The sequence below is a fragment of the Vulpes lagopus genome, chromosome 13 (genome assembly GCF_018345385.1).
Source record: "Vulpes lagopus strain Blue_001 chromosome 13, ASM1834538v1, whole genome shotgun sequence".
NCBI classification, from domain to species: Eukaryota; Metazoa; Chordata; class Mammalia; order Carnivora; family Canidae; genus Vulpes; species Vulpes lagopus.
This window is the reverse complement of record NC_054836.1, coordinates 32,441,010-32,456,663: the sequence shown is the minus strand read 5'-3', so window position 1 is coordinate 32,456,663 and position 15,654 is coordinate 32,441,010. Positions and strand designations below refer to the sequence as shown.

The following is a 15,654-nucleotide window of genomic DNA, read 5'->3' as shown; positions in this document are numbered from 1 at the left end:
ACTTTTCCCAAGTAAAATTCCAGTATTTCACAGTCTTTAATGTATTGGCTGAACACAATTAACACCACTAATCAGACACCTGGAATTTTTCAGCCTGGTCTCAATAAAGGGGTGTGAAACTTAAAGGCATCATCTCTTAACAGTGCCAGTCAGGTGTAAAAATTAACACCTTGACCTCTATCCTTTAAAACAATTTACAGGGATAGACTTGGGTTCAAATAAAAAGGCAAGAGAAGCCTCAAAGGGTAAATAAAATTACAGTGGGGAATGTATAAGGAGGGAATGGGAGTGGGGGGATATCAACTCCTCTTTGTTTCTAAACTATTGGGGATACGAATAACCTGTTTTCACATCCCACATCTCATACAAGGAGATGAGTCCATGTATACTACTTCTTGTTCCCTCTACAACAGCACCTTGCTAAGACCTGCGTAGTTCTTACCGTTTCAGCATTTGAGATAGGTTTTTAACGTATTTATTGTTTGCTTCCCTCACTAGAATGCAAGTTCTATAAAAGCAGTGACTTTGGGTTTTTTATTAGTATCTATTCCCAGTGCCTACTGCCTGCCACACAGTGTCCCTGGATAAACATTTGTGGAAGGAAAGGAGAAAAGGACTAGGGAATGAAAGGGAGTTTGGGAGACATAACAATTTGATAGTCAGGACAATCTATGTAACTAGTAGTAGTATTAAAAGATTGCCTTTTTCCTACAACTCTCCAAATAGAATAAAAAGTATAATTCAAAATATTGTAATTCATCATGTGAGAACATATAATCAAAGGCAGAATCAACCACTAGAATGATATATAAATTTTCTTTTCTTTTAATTAAAGATTTTATTTATTCATGAGAGACACACAGAGAGAGGCAGAGACACAGGCAGAGGGAGAAGTAGTTTCCCCGTAGGGAGCCTGATGTGGGACTCAATACCAGAACTCTGGGATCACCCCCTGAGCCCAAGGCAGATGCTCAACCACTGAGCCACCCAGGCATCCCAATATATATTTTAAAAAGAAGGTATCTCCCAATTTTTGTCACCTAAAAAATTTATTAAATGTTACAGAGTCAATATGACATTCTATAGCTCTAGAATCTTTGAGGAAAAATTAAAAGCTTCAGGCTTCTTCTCTGAAATAATATAATGGCCTTGGGGGAGCAGTGGTTGAAAGTTTCAGGCTAAAAAAGTCTTATACGAGTTGGCAATGTCAAGTTTCTAACACACAGAATATATCTTTTATGTCATCATAAGTAATATCAAAGAAATCTAGTCTCTGGGGAGAATGATCACACCTGAGAACACTCTAACAAAGAATGCACTCCTTCCCAAAAAAGTGCAGAGATATATACCATAATTTCCTTTTGGAAGGCTTAGGTTGCTAAAAATATAAATGTGAAAATGTTTGGCATAATTCATTTCTCCTGCAATTCCACCATCTACATACACAAAATTACCACATGAAATAGCCATACACATATGTACCTCATTTTCCAATAGAAAAAAGGTACAAAGTGAATCCCAATCCAATAATTAATAATACTGCTCTATACTCATGTAGCACTTCACACATTATCTCTTTTACAGAACATAACCTGGTAAAGTTGATAAAATTATTTTAAAGTTACATTACTTACCAGGTCAAACAGCTAGTGGGAGAACCATGGTTCAAAGTTTGAATTTAACTTCAACTACCATGCTCTGTCCATTTTATCAGAGCTGCCTCCATATACCAGAGCATTTCTACAAAAATAATACCAGAGCATTTCTACATACACCAGAGCATTTCTACATATACCAGAGCATTTCTACCATATACCAGAGCATTTCTACAAAAATAATCCTCTTGGTAGGATGTCAAACATAGTATAATTATCCATTTAAATCCACATTACAGACACATAGATTAATGGAACAAAATAGAAAATCCAGAAATGGACCCACAACTAATGGGGTCAACTAATTTTTGACACAGCAGGAGAGACTATTCAATGGGAAAAAAAGACAGTCTCTTCAACAAATGATGTTGGGAAAACTAGATGTTGAGCAATGTGCAAAAGAATGAAACTGCACCACTTTCTTAACACTATACATAAAAATACATTCAAAATGGATGAAAGACCTAAATGTGAGACAGGAAACCATCAAAATCCTAGAGGAGAACACAGGCAGCAACCTCTTTGACATGACTGTAGCAACTTATTACTAGATACTTCTCCAGAGACAAGGGAAACAAAAGCAAAAATGAACTATTGGGATATTGGGACTCATCAAGATAATAACCTTCTGCACAACAAAGGAAACAACAAAACTAACAAGACAACTGAGGGAATGGGAGAAGATATTTGCAAATAACATATTAGATAAAAAGCTAGAATCCAAAAATCTATAAAAAACTTACCCAAACCTAATACCTTCAAAAACACATAATCCAGTTAAGAAATGGGCAGAAGACATGAATAGATATTTTTCCAAAGAAGACATCCAGACGTCTAACAGACATATGAAAAGATGTTCAACATCACTAACCATCAGGGAAATACAAATCAAACTACCATGAGGTATCACCTCATACCTGTAAGAATGGCTAAAATCAACAACACAAGAAAAGCAGGTGTTGACAAGGATACACTGTTGGTGGAAACTGATGTAGCCACTCTGGAAAATAGTGAGGAGGTTCCTCAAAAAGCTAAAAATAGAGCTACCTTATGATCCAGCAACTGCACTACTAGGTATTTACCCAAAGGATACAAAAATACTGATTCAAAGGGACATGTACACCCAATATTTATAGCAGCATTATCGCCAAATTATGGAAATAGTTCAAATGTCAATTGACTGGTGAATAGATAAAGAAGATGTGGTACACACACACACACACACACACACATATCCTTTGACATTGTGTCAAAGAAGACATTGTTTATGTGTGTGTGTATATATATATATACACATACACATACACAATGGAATATTACTCAACCATAAAAAAGAATGAAATCTTGGCCATTTGCAATGATGTGGATAGAACTATTATGCTTAGTGAAGTAAGTCAGTCAGACAAAGACAAATACCAAGTGATTCCACTCATATGTGGAATTTAAGAAACAAAACAGATGAAGATGGGAAAAAAAGAGACAAATCATAAAAAAGGCTCTTAACTATGGAGAGCAAACTGCAGGTTGCTGGAGGAGGGTGGATGGGAGGATGAGTTAAATGAGTGAAGACATTAAGGAGTGCACTTATAGTAATTAGCATCAGGTGTTGTATGGAAGTGATGCATCACTAAATTCTACTCCTAAAACTAATATTACACTATATGTAAACTAACTGGAACTTAAATAAAAACTTGAAGAAAGATAAATAAATAAATAAATCCATATTGTAAAATACTATAATCTTGATGGAAATTTTTCTGTAAATCATATTGACTTATCATGATTATAAGATTACTGTTAAATTTCCTAATATCTACATATTTAACTCAATGAAGCATTAGTCGAATCTTATTAAATTATGGTAAATGAAGTTTTGAAAACTAAAATACATAACTAACTAAAAATACATAAATAACTCTTACTGTTTGATTTGTAAAGAGTTCTTTAATAAAAGAAATGACACATTTAGGGGTTCTCTTAAACCTTTACCTTACCTTCTCCTAAGTAGGAGCCCTCTTACAATTTGACCTGCAAGAAATCTGCAGAGTGTAGTTCTTACACGGTGAGTTTCCAGTGAAGAAACCAAGTTAAATTTAATAGTCCTCAAACCTGGAATTTGCTTAAGAATAATTTGTGGAACTTTATACACATACACACCCCATTCCCTTAAACTCCTGAGTCAGAATTTCCAAAACAGGGCCCCAATATATACATTTTTCAAAGAACTCCACAGGTGATTTCTGATTAAGAATCAAGATTCAGGGCAGCCCGGGTGGCTCAGCGGTTTAGCGCCACCTTCAGCCCAGGGCCTGATCCTGGAGACCCGGGATTGAGTCCCATGTCAGGCTCCCTGCGTGGAGCCTGCTTCTCCCTCTACCTGTGTCTCTGCCTCTCTCTCTCTCTCTCTCTCTCTCTCATGAATAAATAAATAAAATCTTTAAAAAAAGATAAGAATCAAGATTCAGAACCATTTCTATAAAGTAGAACATTCGTTTCCTCTGACAATTTTTTGAAAAAATATTTTACAGCATCACAGAAAGAGGACACTGAGCAGTATCTCCAAAGATTTCAGCCTTTGTCACCCCCCAGCATCTCAAATACCTCCCTCTCAAAATGCACCTTCACAGCCTCCATTTTAGTTTGTTAAAATCAACAAGGCACTTAGAGAATTTTAGTAATAAACTTAAGATGGCCTCCACAGCTAAGCATCCCTTTAACAAACAAGGTATGATTGTAAAGGATGTTCTCCTAAATATTGAAGGCCTCCCGCAGAAATGCTAAATGGAGATTATTTAAAGACAAGTACACAGAAACCTGACACACTCATTTTTAATGGGGAGGTAGACTGTTGTTTATTTAGCTTTTGAAATCTATCCTAAATTTGGCTTTATGGAACTAAAAAAAGTCTAGCTTTAAATTAACAGACTGCTTTCTACTGTCCAAGGGATAATTTGAACTTCACTGAGACACGTCTATGAATGGAAATAAAAATAACTCACATTAAACTCTAAGTACTTCCCCACACGCATTTCACTTGCCACAAGGCCCATTGTTTCATGCGTTGCTTTCAAGCAGCCCGTAGGAAATTTTCACTGAAACAATTTCCCATAACCAAGAAAAGGAAGGCCAAAATGATTTCACTTAAAATATATATACTTCCTAAGCTTTCAGCATCTCGGGTATTAAAAGCAGCTTTGTCAGAGTAGCAGGGATGGGAAATGAGAGGCTCTCTAAAATTCGTAGCTTTAATTTTAGCACACTCTTCTGTACTTCTAAACAAAAAACTACTCCAGATAAAGTGTTCTGCTCCTTGTTCCCACCTCATCTCATCCATTCTTTTAAAAACCTATTTTTTTTCTAGCTTTACTGGGAAATAATTGATGTACATCACTGTATAAGTTTAGGGCAGGCAGCATAATGGTTTGATTTTACCACAGATTGTGAAATGATCCCCACAATTGGTTCAGCTTGCATCCATCTTCTCATATGGATACAGTAAAAAAAAAAAAAAAAAAAAAGGAAAAAAAATTCACCTTGGGACGAGAACTCTTAAGACTTACTCTCTTAACACCCACAATCACACAGCTGTGTTAGCTATAGTCATCGTGCAGTACATTACATCCTAGTACTTATTTATAAGTAGAAGTTTGTAACTTTTGATGACTTTCCTCTAATTTCCCCTCCTCCACCTCTGACAACGACAAGACAGATCTCTTTTCCTAAGACCTATCCATGTTGTTGCAAATGGCAGGATTTTCTCATAAAAACTTAATTTCAGGGTCACCTGGGTTTCTCAGTGGTTGAGTGCCTGTCTTTGGCTCAGGTCATGATCCTGGAGTCCTAGGATCAAGTTCCACATTGGACTCCCCGTGGGGAACCTGCTTCTCCCTCTGCCTAGGTCTCTGCCTCTCTGTGTCTCTCATGAATAAATAAATAAAACCTTTAAAAAAAAGTTTTAAACCTTGAAATATTTCAAATGTCCAGAAAAGAAATAAAAATAAAATGAGAAGCATGCTTGATTTAACATAGATTAATATTTTGCCACACTTGCTTCCACTCCCTTTCGTTGTCCCTTCTCTTCACTCTCCAGGGCTAATCACATCTTATGGAAATGGCCCTGATATCAGTCCAACAGATCTCTCCTCCAAAATCCTTTTTCTCCTAATTTCCATGTTGACCAACTGAATGTTTTATCCCTTGTACAAGATACATCTTACAAACTTGACTGGTTTAATTCACCATGCACATTGGCCTGAGTTAATTTCTTTTCTTTACTGCCTGCCAACCCTCAGGTTTTCTCTCTCATCATAAGTCAATTTGTTTTTCTTTTTGAAAACATTCATTTTATCTAAGTTTGAAAAATTACGGCACACAGTTTTACATACTTCCTTATGACTTTAAAATCACTATCAAAGCATTGTTAGATCCATTTGCATTTCTAATAGCATTTATATAAACCTTCATACTTTTTAATATAAATCTTGGCAAAATTTTAAATATTTTCAATTATTTTTTTGTCAGTTATGTCCAAGCCTACATCCAGCACCTCCCATCTGTCGTGCCTTTTGAGCATTCTAGTGGAGTCTTGACCCTGAATGTCACAATCTAGCAAATAAACAGGGTCAGCAGAAAAGGATGTTCCATTGTTTCTTTTTGCCCTCTTCTGGCTCTTTTTTAAGATAAATTGATTCAGAGGAGACCTTCTCCTGTGAAAAGTGAAAAGCCATGTCTGCTAGCAAATTAAAAGCATGAAATGTAAATCCTTAACTTGAATGACTTCATTATCTGCCAATAATTAGTTAGAATATAAAAAATGTCAATAATAAAATGACACAGATGTATGATACACAGAAGTCAAGCTCTTCTAGGGAAAATTATAGTATGTGGACTATAGTGGTCAGGAAAAGTGACACCAGGAGAACAGGAATTAAACTAATAATGTAATAATTACAATAATAGCAACTGTCTTCATTTACCAAACACCTATGCATGTCAGTTAATGAGATTAGCACCACCTATGCAGAACATCTATATATATATATAGTGTGTGTATGTGAAAGAGAGAGAGACAGAGAAAATGTATAACTGAGCATTCACAGCAAATCTGTGGATCATGGATGATTGCAGTTTGCCAGGGGATTTGTAGTCCAGGGAGCCTAAGCAACCCGCCCACGTGACACAACTTGTAAGTTGTGGTAAGGGGATGAGAACACAAATCTAAAAACTGCACTCTTCTCACTATATCTTGGTCACCTCACTCAAGAAGGTGTTAGCTGCTAAGTGATGAGGTTGGGAAAGTCATTTTATATGAGGGAAAAGTATGGAAAAGTAAAAGGTACAGGAAGGAGATAGTGACTAATAATAGGCATTGCTAACTGAGAGCTGCATCCCAGGCTCATCTATGAACCCCAAACCTGTAAAAACTCATGTAATCCCAAAAAGAACTTCAGGAGGTAAAAGGTACTACTGTCCATTTGACAAAAGAAAAACCAGGGAATTAAAAGATTAAGTAACTCACCCACAGTTGCCAAAGTAGTAAGGAAACTCAGGACTTACATCCAGGTGTCTTACTCTAGAACTGCCATTCTCAATAAGTAATAAAGACAAAAAAGGGGAGAAATGTTTGCAAGGCCCTTTTAATGTCATCAAATGTAGTTCACTATTTCCAAGTGTGTGTTCTGGGGAACACTATTTGCTTGGAGTATCACTAAGTGGTGTGTGAATAATAGGATTTGATGGTCAATATGTGAGGGGTACTCAGGGTTAAACCCAGGTAACTAAGTCACTTTGTGGTAGGAATTCTCAGAACCTTTAAATGTGCCACTGTGCAATTTTAGATTACTAAGAAAAAGATATAGTGCACAATGTTTTTGAATCTTCTTTGAGCAAGAAATATTATTATTCTGCAAAGAAGCTGGAGAATTTTAGACTTCTCTATAGTTGATGTAGCTGATTGTGGTGAACTCAAAACCAGAACTGAAGATCTCTAGCTGCCAGGGCAGGCCTTGTCTAGGCACAAATAGTGAAAGATCTTAAAATATATACTAGGGAAAAGATAAGCAATTGGTTTTTACGAGCAGGAAAAAGCAGGGTACAGAATATATAATGAAGTGGAGAGACATTAGCAGCCATTGCAAAACTACTGCAGGAACTCAGAAACGGCACGCAAAGTGGCTAGCCTAAAAAAGGTGACAGAAAAAAAGAGCAAGAATAATAAGATCATACATTTAAGAATAGAAATAAGCCTTGAGAGTTTCTATGAACCTACAGTTTCTGTGAGAGACAAGACTTGCTGACCCTACTAGGATCTTATCTAAAATTCTGAAGAAGCCTGCAGGTTAGCATAGAAACCTCCTCTGCAGTTCTATCAGCTGATTCCAGGAAGCAATAAGCTACCAAGAGCTACATGAACATCATCTCATCATTACTGGAGAATTACTTTTAAATACAGCTATATTTTTTTTCCCAAGAAAGCCAAGAAAAATGGTCAAATCTTGAAAAAAAAATTTGGTTCTCATGCTTGTCTCTTTCCCCACTGCCTCCCTTCTCAATTGTGTATGTGTCTGTGTGTGTGTGTGTCTTTGTTTCTCCAGGGGCAAGCACAATTGAGATCTAAAAATATTTTTTTCAAAACAACTACCTTAACTGATGTGTGTAGAGAACGTTATTCATGTTCACAAAATGCCAAAATAAATTTGAAAACGATATCCTCAGGAAGTCACACAGTCTTTAAATCATGCAACCATGGAGACCAACTTTTATTAAATCCCTCCTTTTCCTTTGCTACCTTCAAAAAAAGCAGAATACTTCTATCTCCAGAGTATCACATGATATTAACATTAGTTCACTGTTTCTTCTTCACCTTTTGGTCCTTTATCATGAAGTCATTAAGTCCAGTTGCCTCTCAGGTACTCCTTTTCCTCTCCCTTATTCATACCTTTGACACACATAAATTGCTTCCTACCATCTTATGGCAGAGACCACTAGCTAACTACTAAAAGCTTCTCTGCTCCTCCACATCCAGGCCTCTCCTGCTGTAAGATGAAATGATAGCATACTCTCCAATAGCACATGAGCAGAAGTGACCTGTGCCACTCCAGATCCAGCCTCTACAGAATGACCACGAGTGCCCCTCTATGTGCTGTCTCCCTTGGAGTGCCTGGGCAACACTGGAAGCCATGTGCACAAGATCTCAAAACTACCATCCATATGGATCCGTGAGGCACTCCGGAGAGGAAAGCTGTTGTGCTGATTTAAACTCCTCTGAGGAGGACCCTTATGGACTAAGGACTATAAAGACTCTTATGTAAGTGACAAATTAATCTTTACTGTGATAATCCACTGACATTGTGTGGTCTCTCGGTTACCACACCTAGCCTAGCTTAACAGAAAAATGAATTGACAACTTGAAACAATGAGAACCATAACAAAGGCCCCAGATTTTGATATTAGCTTAGTGGTCAGAAAGAGGTAGCAAGAAACAGATATATAGCACCAGGAAAGCTGGAGATTTGTGCCACAGAAAGAACAGTTAGTAAAACAGAAGCCTACAATTACTCAAAAAGTAAGTGCTTAGTGAACTTGCAGCTCTAGGAGAAGCATTTGCAAAAGGCCACAACATCAGCGGGTGTTATTTGTTCCTTGCTGCTTAGTAGCAGGTCTAGCAAGAAAGATACGAGCTTAGGTGAAAATCAAGGAGTTTGGAGACAGAAATGAAAGGGAGTAGAGTTTAGAAATGTAAGACTTTGGAGAACTAAAAAATCAGACAGCTTCTGATCCTCAAATAGCAAAAATAAATATAAGTTCATATTTGACCAACTCTGAACAACAACTGTTAAAAATCCCCAGAAAGACTTTGGGACAGAAATAAGACTGCAGCTAGCCCACCCCAATGACCTGCCTTCCCTTTGGTCCACAGGGATTCAAGGTGGCCACCACAGGACCAAGAAAGCAGCACAGGAGATGGGAGGAAAGAAAAAGAGTAGAGTTAGGAACTGCATTTAGAAAATCACTGAATTGACTGGAAGCAGCATATCAGAAGCCCACTACATTTCTGAAAGAATTGCTAAGACAATTAGGAGCCCACTATAAAGACTTAAATTATCTGATTACTATTCCCATAAGGCACTCTGAAGCTACTCATCAAAAACCTGTCTTCCTTCATGTCTCTTCTCTCCTCAGAAACAAAACAATCATGGGGCACCAAACTTAGGCTTGTGGGGAGTGTGCTCTGAAAGCTATGTGACCCCCACAATGGGCATCTTCCTCATTGTTCGTGGAGGATCATGAACAAGGGAGAGTTTTCCAGAGGACTTGGCAGGGGCCACTAAGAACATAAATAATATACTCTGGAGACAATTTTGGGAGTAGCATCATTTGATTTTGTTAGCGCCACATACAAACACACCAGGGTGATTTGGGTCAGAATATCTACCTGGTTTCTGTAAAACATGCCCACATAGTTAAACGAAATGAATCTTTGCTCCTGGACAAGATGAACACGTTTCCTATGTATAACTTAAAATAATGTTACTAGAATTCAAAAATAAAATTTCAGGAATCTTTTAAAGTACAGGAAGGTCACTTAGTTACTGTGATCAAATGTGAATGGAAGTTTTTTTCTCTTCCTTTCCCCCACCCCATCCCATCCTAGAATTTTTTTTTTCCTTTCAACCTAATTTAAAACATGCAAAAAACATTAAGGTGTTTTTCAGATAACGAGTTGATAGAATCTGTTGTTTTACTCACACACACACTAGTCCCTAGCAAAGCATATAACCATATTTTGCTATTGGAGTTAGTATTTAAAGTATCCAAGAAAGGAGATGCTTTTGTTCAATCGTTTATCCCTGTACTGATTACCATTATTGTCTTATTTATTTTTGCCACTGATAGGAAAGATTTTTTAAAATTCACACTGCCTTACTTATTTCTAAAAGTCTAAAGATAAGCAATGTTCCTACACCATTGGCTTGGCTAGGAGTACTATTTCAGTTGGAATTTCTCTCTGTTCAGCCTACCTCCTTCCTCATTTTCTACAAGTAGTCAAAATAGCAGAGTATCACTTTTGGAGTGACATGGCATTTCAGGAAAAGCCCACACGACAACTGTTTAAAATATTCTTTGCAAGCTTTTGACTGAGAAATACAACACAGGCAATTTAGAAAAAGGCTTTAATTGTGCTAAGATTCTATAAAAGCAGAAGAGAATAAGAAGTGGGAATTTTTTTTAAATGGACGGGGTTATGAATTTAGCATTTAACTGAGCACCTTCTGTGTGCAAGACTTCTCACTAGGTACTGGCTGGAAATATAAACATGAATAGAGCAAGAACAGTTATGAACAGGAAAGATGTCACAAGGCATACCATGCCACAGACCCACCCCACATTGAAACACAGAAAAGGTTAAGGTCATAAAAACAGATATTTTTTTTTTTTTTAAGCAAAGATAGAGACAGACACTCAAGAGCTGGAGATATAGTCTTCCTCATTAGGTCTTCTATCCTCAGAAGCTAAGGTCACCATTCCTTATCTATCAGCACAAATAGATCTGAGAGTAACAATCTCCATAAAAGGCCAGACACGAGAGGGGTGCAAAGACATGAAAAGATGGGCAACTGCTGGAATGGGGGAAGGGAAGAACAGGGAGAGATTGCTAAGCGGAGAGGACCCATGAGGGACATCTCTGCCAAAAGTAGAGAATGGATTTGACCACGTGGTGTGTCCCAAAAGACTAGTACAAAATTCCATGAGTAGAACTCAGTAAAAGATCTTTAAAGGCTAAAGAAGGCAATCTAGAATCTTCTTCACTCTGGGGACTGAGTATGAGTGGGAACAAATTGCTTGAAGCCAAAGAGACTGAACATTCTCTTTTCCAGCTGTGACTTCATCATGATAGGTCACTTTGGATCTCCTAACAAGGTTTCACAACAGGGACGGAGGAACCACCATGCACACTGCAATGTTAAATGGGACCTTCTTTTAGGTGCTTAATTTCTGTCCTCTAAGAGGGTACCAAGTGCAGGGCATGCTCAAGATGAGAGGAGCAGGGTCTCAGGTTATGGTCTCAAGGTTCTTCTGGCCTCAAAAGATAGAAGTGCCACACATAGGGCCAACACTTAGAGGCCATTTAAAAATAAAAATTACAAAATGAGATTCCCAGTGCAAGGGATTCATTGACAATAAGACTCCATTTAAACATGTAAAACTGCAGTTAATGTTAAGTAGAAACTAAATGAGGAATTCTAGAGAATAGAAAGAGAAAGGGGCACCTGGGTGGCTCAGTCGGTTAAGTCTGATTCTTGATTTTGGTTCAGGTCACAATCCCAGGGTTGTGAGCTTGAGCTCCCTGTGGGGCTCTGCATTGGGCATGGAGCCTGCTTAAGATGCTCTCTCTCCCTTTCCTTCAGCCCCTACCCTCGCCTTAAAAAAGAGAGAGAAAAGGAAACGGGAGAACTACAGATACACCTATAGGTCTCAGGGTGTATATTACGAAGCTGCCAAAGGCTTACCTGGGCTGGCAGGGGAACTTACAAAGAGTCTACACAAATGTATGGTGTTAGAGGTACAAACAAGCAATCTACAGGAGTTCAGAGTTAGTGATAAGGGGAAAGGTGCATTGATGAGTTAGGCTGGGCCATTACGGCAGATGGGATCTTACCAGAGATACACAGAAGGAAGATAAACCGGGAAATCAAAATTGTGATGACCAAAGGAAACAGAAAATGATGAAGTATCATGAACCAAATATATAATGGTACAACTTTGCTGCAACAAAGTGGCTTGAAATGTAGCCTTGGGCTATAAAGACTGTGACTTTTTTTTTTCTTTTTTTTTTACAAGCAATGGCGAAGCTACTCAAAGTTTGGAAAGAGGGAAATTGCTTAGTGAAAGGCCCTGTACTGGGGAATTCTTTCCTCCAGCTCTTAGAGTATCAATAATAGCTGCAGTGTTATCAACTGGCTTAAAAGTAAAAGAATCAAAGGCTTCAGTGCATTGGGTTTGTTTGTGCAAATCGGGAGGCTGTGAAATTCACAATCATGCTGTGTTAGAAATATTTTCTAAAACCAACTTAGAAGAAAACTTCCATCAGCAAATAGTTCAAGACAAACAGTATCCTAAATATAACTATATAGTCCTTAGTCAATTTGAAATTTGTTCTAGCTAGCTCGAGGTTCTCAATACTCCTCCCCTCTGAAAAGAAGCAGAGAAAAGGCCTCAAACTCAGGCCAGAGAGCAATAAAACATCAATTGTGATATACACAAAGTATATTTTCAAAATTTATGCAAATTTCCTTTAGTACACCAACACATTCAAGACCCAAACTATCAACTGGTGACATTCACTAACATACTAACATAAATGTATTCATTTCTTATGGTGCTTTATCCAAAAGGGAAATGATGGGATTTGAGAAGCATACATGCAGAGAGAAGAAAACTTTATTGAACATACACCTATCTAGTATAATTAACAGTCTTGAAATACTTCTGCATTTGAGAGTGCTTATTTCTTACCTGGAGCTGTAATGCATATACTTGATTCTATCACTTTGCCTCTTTTTGAAGCAAGAGGCCTAACATACATAGAATTAAAGTCTCCAAAATGTCTGTAATAAGGAAATAAATCTTTTATTTTGCAATGTAACACTGCAACCAGAAGAACTCAAAAAACAAAAATTTTAAGTTGGTTTGCCAAAAAAAGAAGAATCAAAGAAGTATCTTCAAGTACAGACTCACATTTGCAAGTGGTAATAAGAACAAAAAGAGTTCACGTTTTACCGAACTCTGATGTTTTGTCTCCAAAAAGCCTAACATCACCTATAGGAGAAATAACTTATCTTCTTATCCCCTTGAAGGACTGAATGGGAAATATATGGTAGGAATCAGGGACAGGCACAGAAAAATCAGCCCCCTTCTGCTGTTGAAAGATCAGCCCAAAATTTAAACTTAATCTTTTTTCTTTCTTTCTCCCCAGTTCTGACATCAAGCAGAATAGAGATCCATAACGGATGTTGGTTACCCTATGGGATCACCCAAACACACATCTTGGGATCCTTTGCCACCCCTACCTGACTTACTGTGGGGCATTGCTTTAATTTCACTGAGCCTCAGGTCTCCAAGGTTTAAAAGTGGAATATTATTACATATTTCAAGAGACTGTAATGGGAATTCATAAATAATGTATGTAAAAAGTATTAATATTAGATTTTTAAATTTGTTTTCTAAATTTCCCTTCTTGAATGATACATATGTTTTTTTAGAATAGATGTTTACTGCTGGTTTTTTTAAATTAATTGATTTATTCATGAGCGATAGAGAGAGACAGACAGACAGACAGACAGACACAGGCAGAGGGAGAAGCAGGCTCTATGCAGTGAGCCTGACATGGGACTAGATCCTGGGTCTCCAGGATCACACCCTGGCTGCAGGCGGCGCTAAACCGCTGCACCACTGGGGCTGCCCTAGATGTTTATTGTTGAAACATTTTTAAAAATTATCTAGAACCTATCTTAAATGAATGGCTACACATTGTTTTTATGTTTCAATTTCAAGTATATATATGTGTATATGTACATACTTTCAAATAATATTTTACAAAAATATTGTAAAACATGCCCAGTATGTTTTGTAACTAGCACTTTTAAAATCTGGAGAAATGAAAGTTTACAGTAATTTCATCTATCTATCCTTTTATTGATGTCTTCCGTCACTTTCTTGCTAAAGAGACCTTCTTTGCTTTGATGTAGGATAAATATCTATATTATCTTCAAGATCTTTCCTGCTTTCTTTTTTTACATTCAATCTTTTGATCCATCTGGAATTTATTTTAGTATATAATGTGAAGGAAAAAACTAACTCTATTTTTTTCCAAAGAGTTCGCCAGTTTTTTCCAGAATCATTTCCGAAATAATCTTTCCTTTCTTTACTAATTTAAATGCCGCTTTTATCCTATACCTGAACGGGGTGCCAAAGTGTTTTAACCCATGTGGCAATTTTGAAAGCCTAATAGTGCCTGTCTAGCGTATTCTGAGCTCATGTCCGGGCCCAGCAGAGAAGGGTACCCAGGTCACGCAGCAATGAATGTTTGCCATGGCAAGGAAGATGGGAGGAGACCAGAGCTGTGCTGCAAAATGTGCCATCCTCGCACTAGTTAATTTGCTTCTGTGTTTTTCAGCTCAATTCCATTGCAGCTTCATGATATATTTTGACATCCTGTAGCCCAGGTGCCCTTTTATTTCCCTTCTTAATCAAATTATTTATGGCTGTTCTTTAAAGTTTATTATTCCAGATGAATGTTATATTCTCTTTACAAGTATCCCAGAGAATTTCCTTAGGATTATAGTAACAGTAAATTTATAAAAGACATGAAGATAAGTGACATCTGTACAACAAGGAGTTTTCTAGCCAGAGACTGAAGTTGCTCCATTTATTTTGTCATACATTCTCTGAATTAGAAAAATATTCATATATGATATACATATACATTTGTATGCATACTCATATCCATATTTTGCATTATATATACAACATAATTGTACATATTGTACATACAATGAAATTATACATATTTATTATTAGGTTTTCCCTATACTTTTTATATTATTTGTTGCTATTGTGAATGGAGATATATGTCTATTACATAATCTATATGATTATTCTAAAACTATAGTATATATTTTACATCTTCCTAACTTACTAATCACCATGTTATTTCTAATAATTTTTCTGCTGATACATTGACTTTCTATGTAAGCAATGACATATCTGAAATCATAAGATCACTATCTGAAATCTCCTTTCCTTAAAAAAAAAAAGTCAGAGTGGGGGATGCCTGAGTGGCTCAGCTGGTTAAGCATCTGACTCTTGATCTCAGCTTAGGTCTTGATCTTGGGTTGGGGTTGTGAGTTCAAGCCTCTCATTGGGCTCCATGCTAGGCATACAGCCTACTTAAAAAATAAATAAAATCTCTCATTTCCTTCTTTGTTATCATCAACCA

The 15,654-nt window shown here is 37.1% G+C and overlaps 1 protein-coding gene and 1 long non-coding RNA gene across 7 annotated transcripts in view; one reads left to right on the top strand and one right to left on the bottom strand.

Moving 5' to 3' along the window:
* HDAC9 (histone deacetylase 9) overlaps window positions 1-15,654 on the bottom strand; it is a 927,702-nt gene that overhangs the window by 621,972 nt on the left and 290,076 nt on the right. The window lies entirely within an intron of this gene.
* The window catches only part of LOC121474762, a 90,253-nt gene that overhangs the window by 56,197 nt on the left and 18,402 nt on the right, over window positions 1-15,654 (top strand). For all 3 annotated transcript variants that reach the window (XR_005983518.1, XR_005983516.1, XR_005983517.1), the window contains one exon: window positions 8,680-8,961. This is a non-coding gene — a long non-coding RNA (uncharacterized LOC121474762). The remainder of the gene's footprint in view (window positions 1-8,679; window positions 8,962-15,654) is intronic.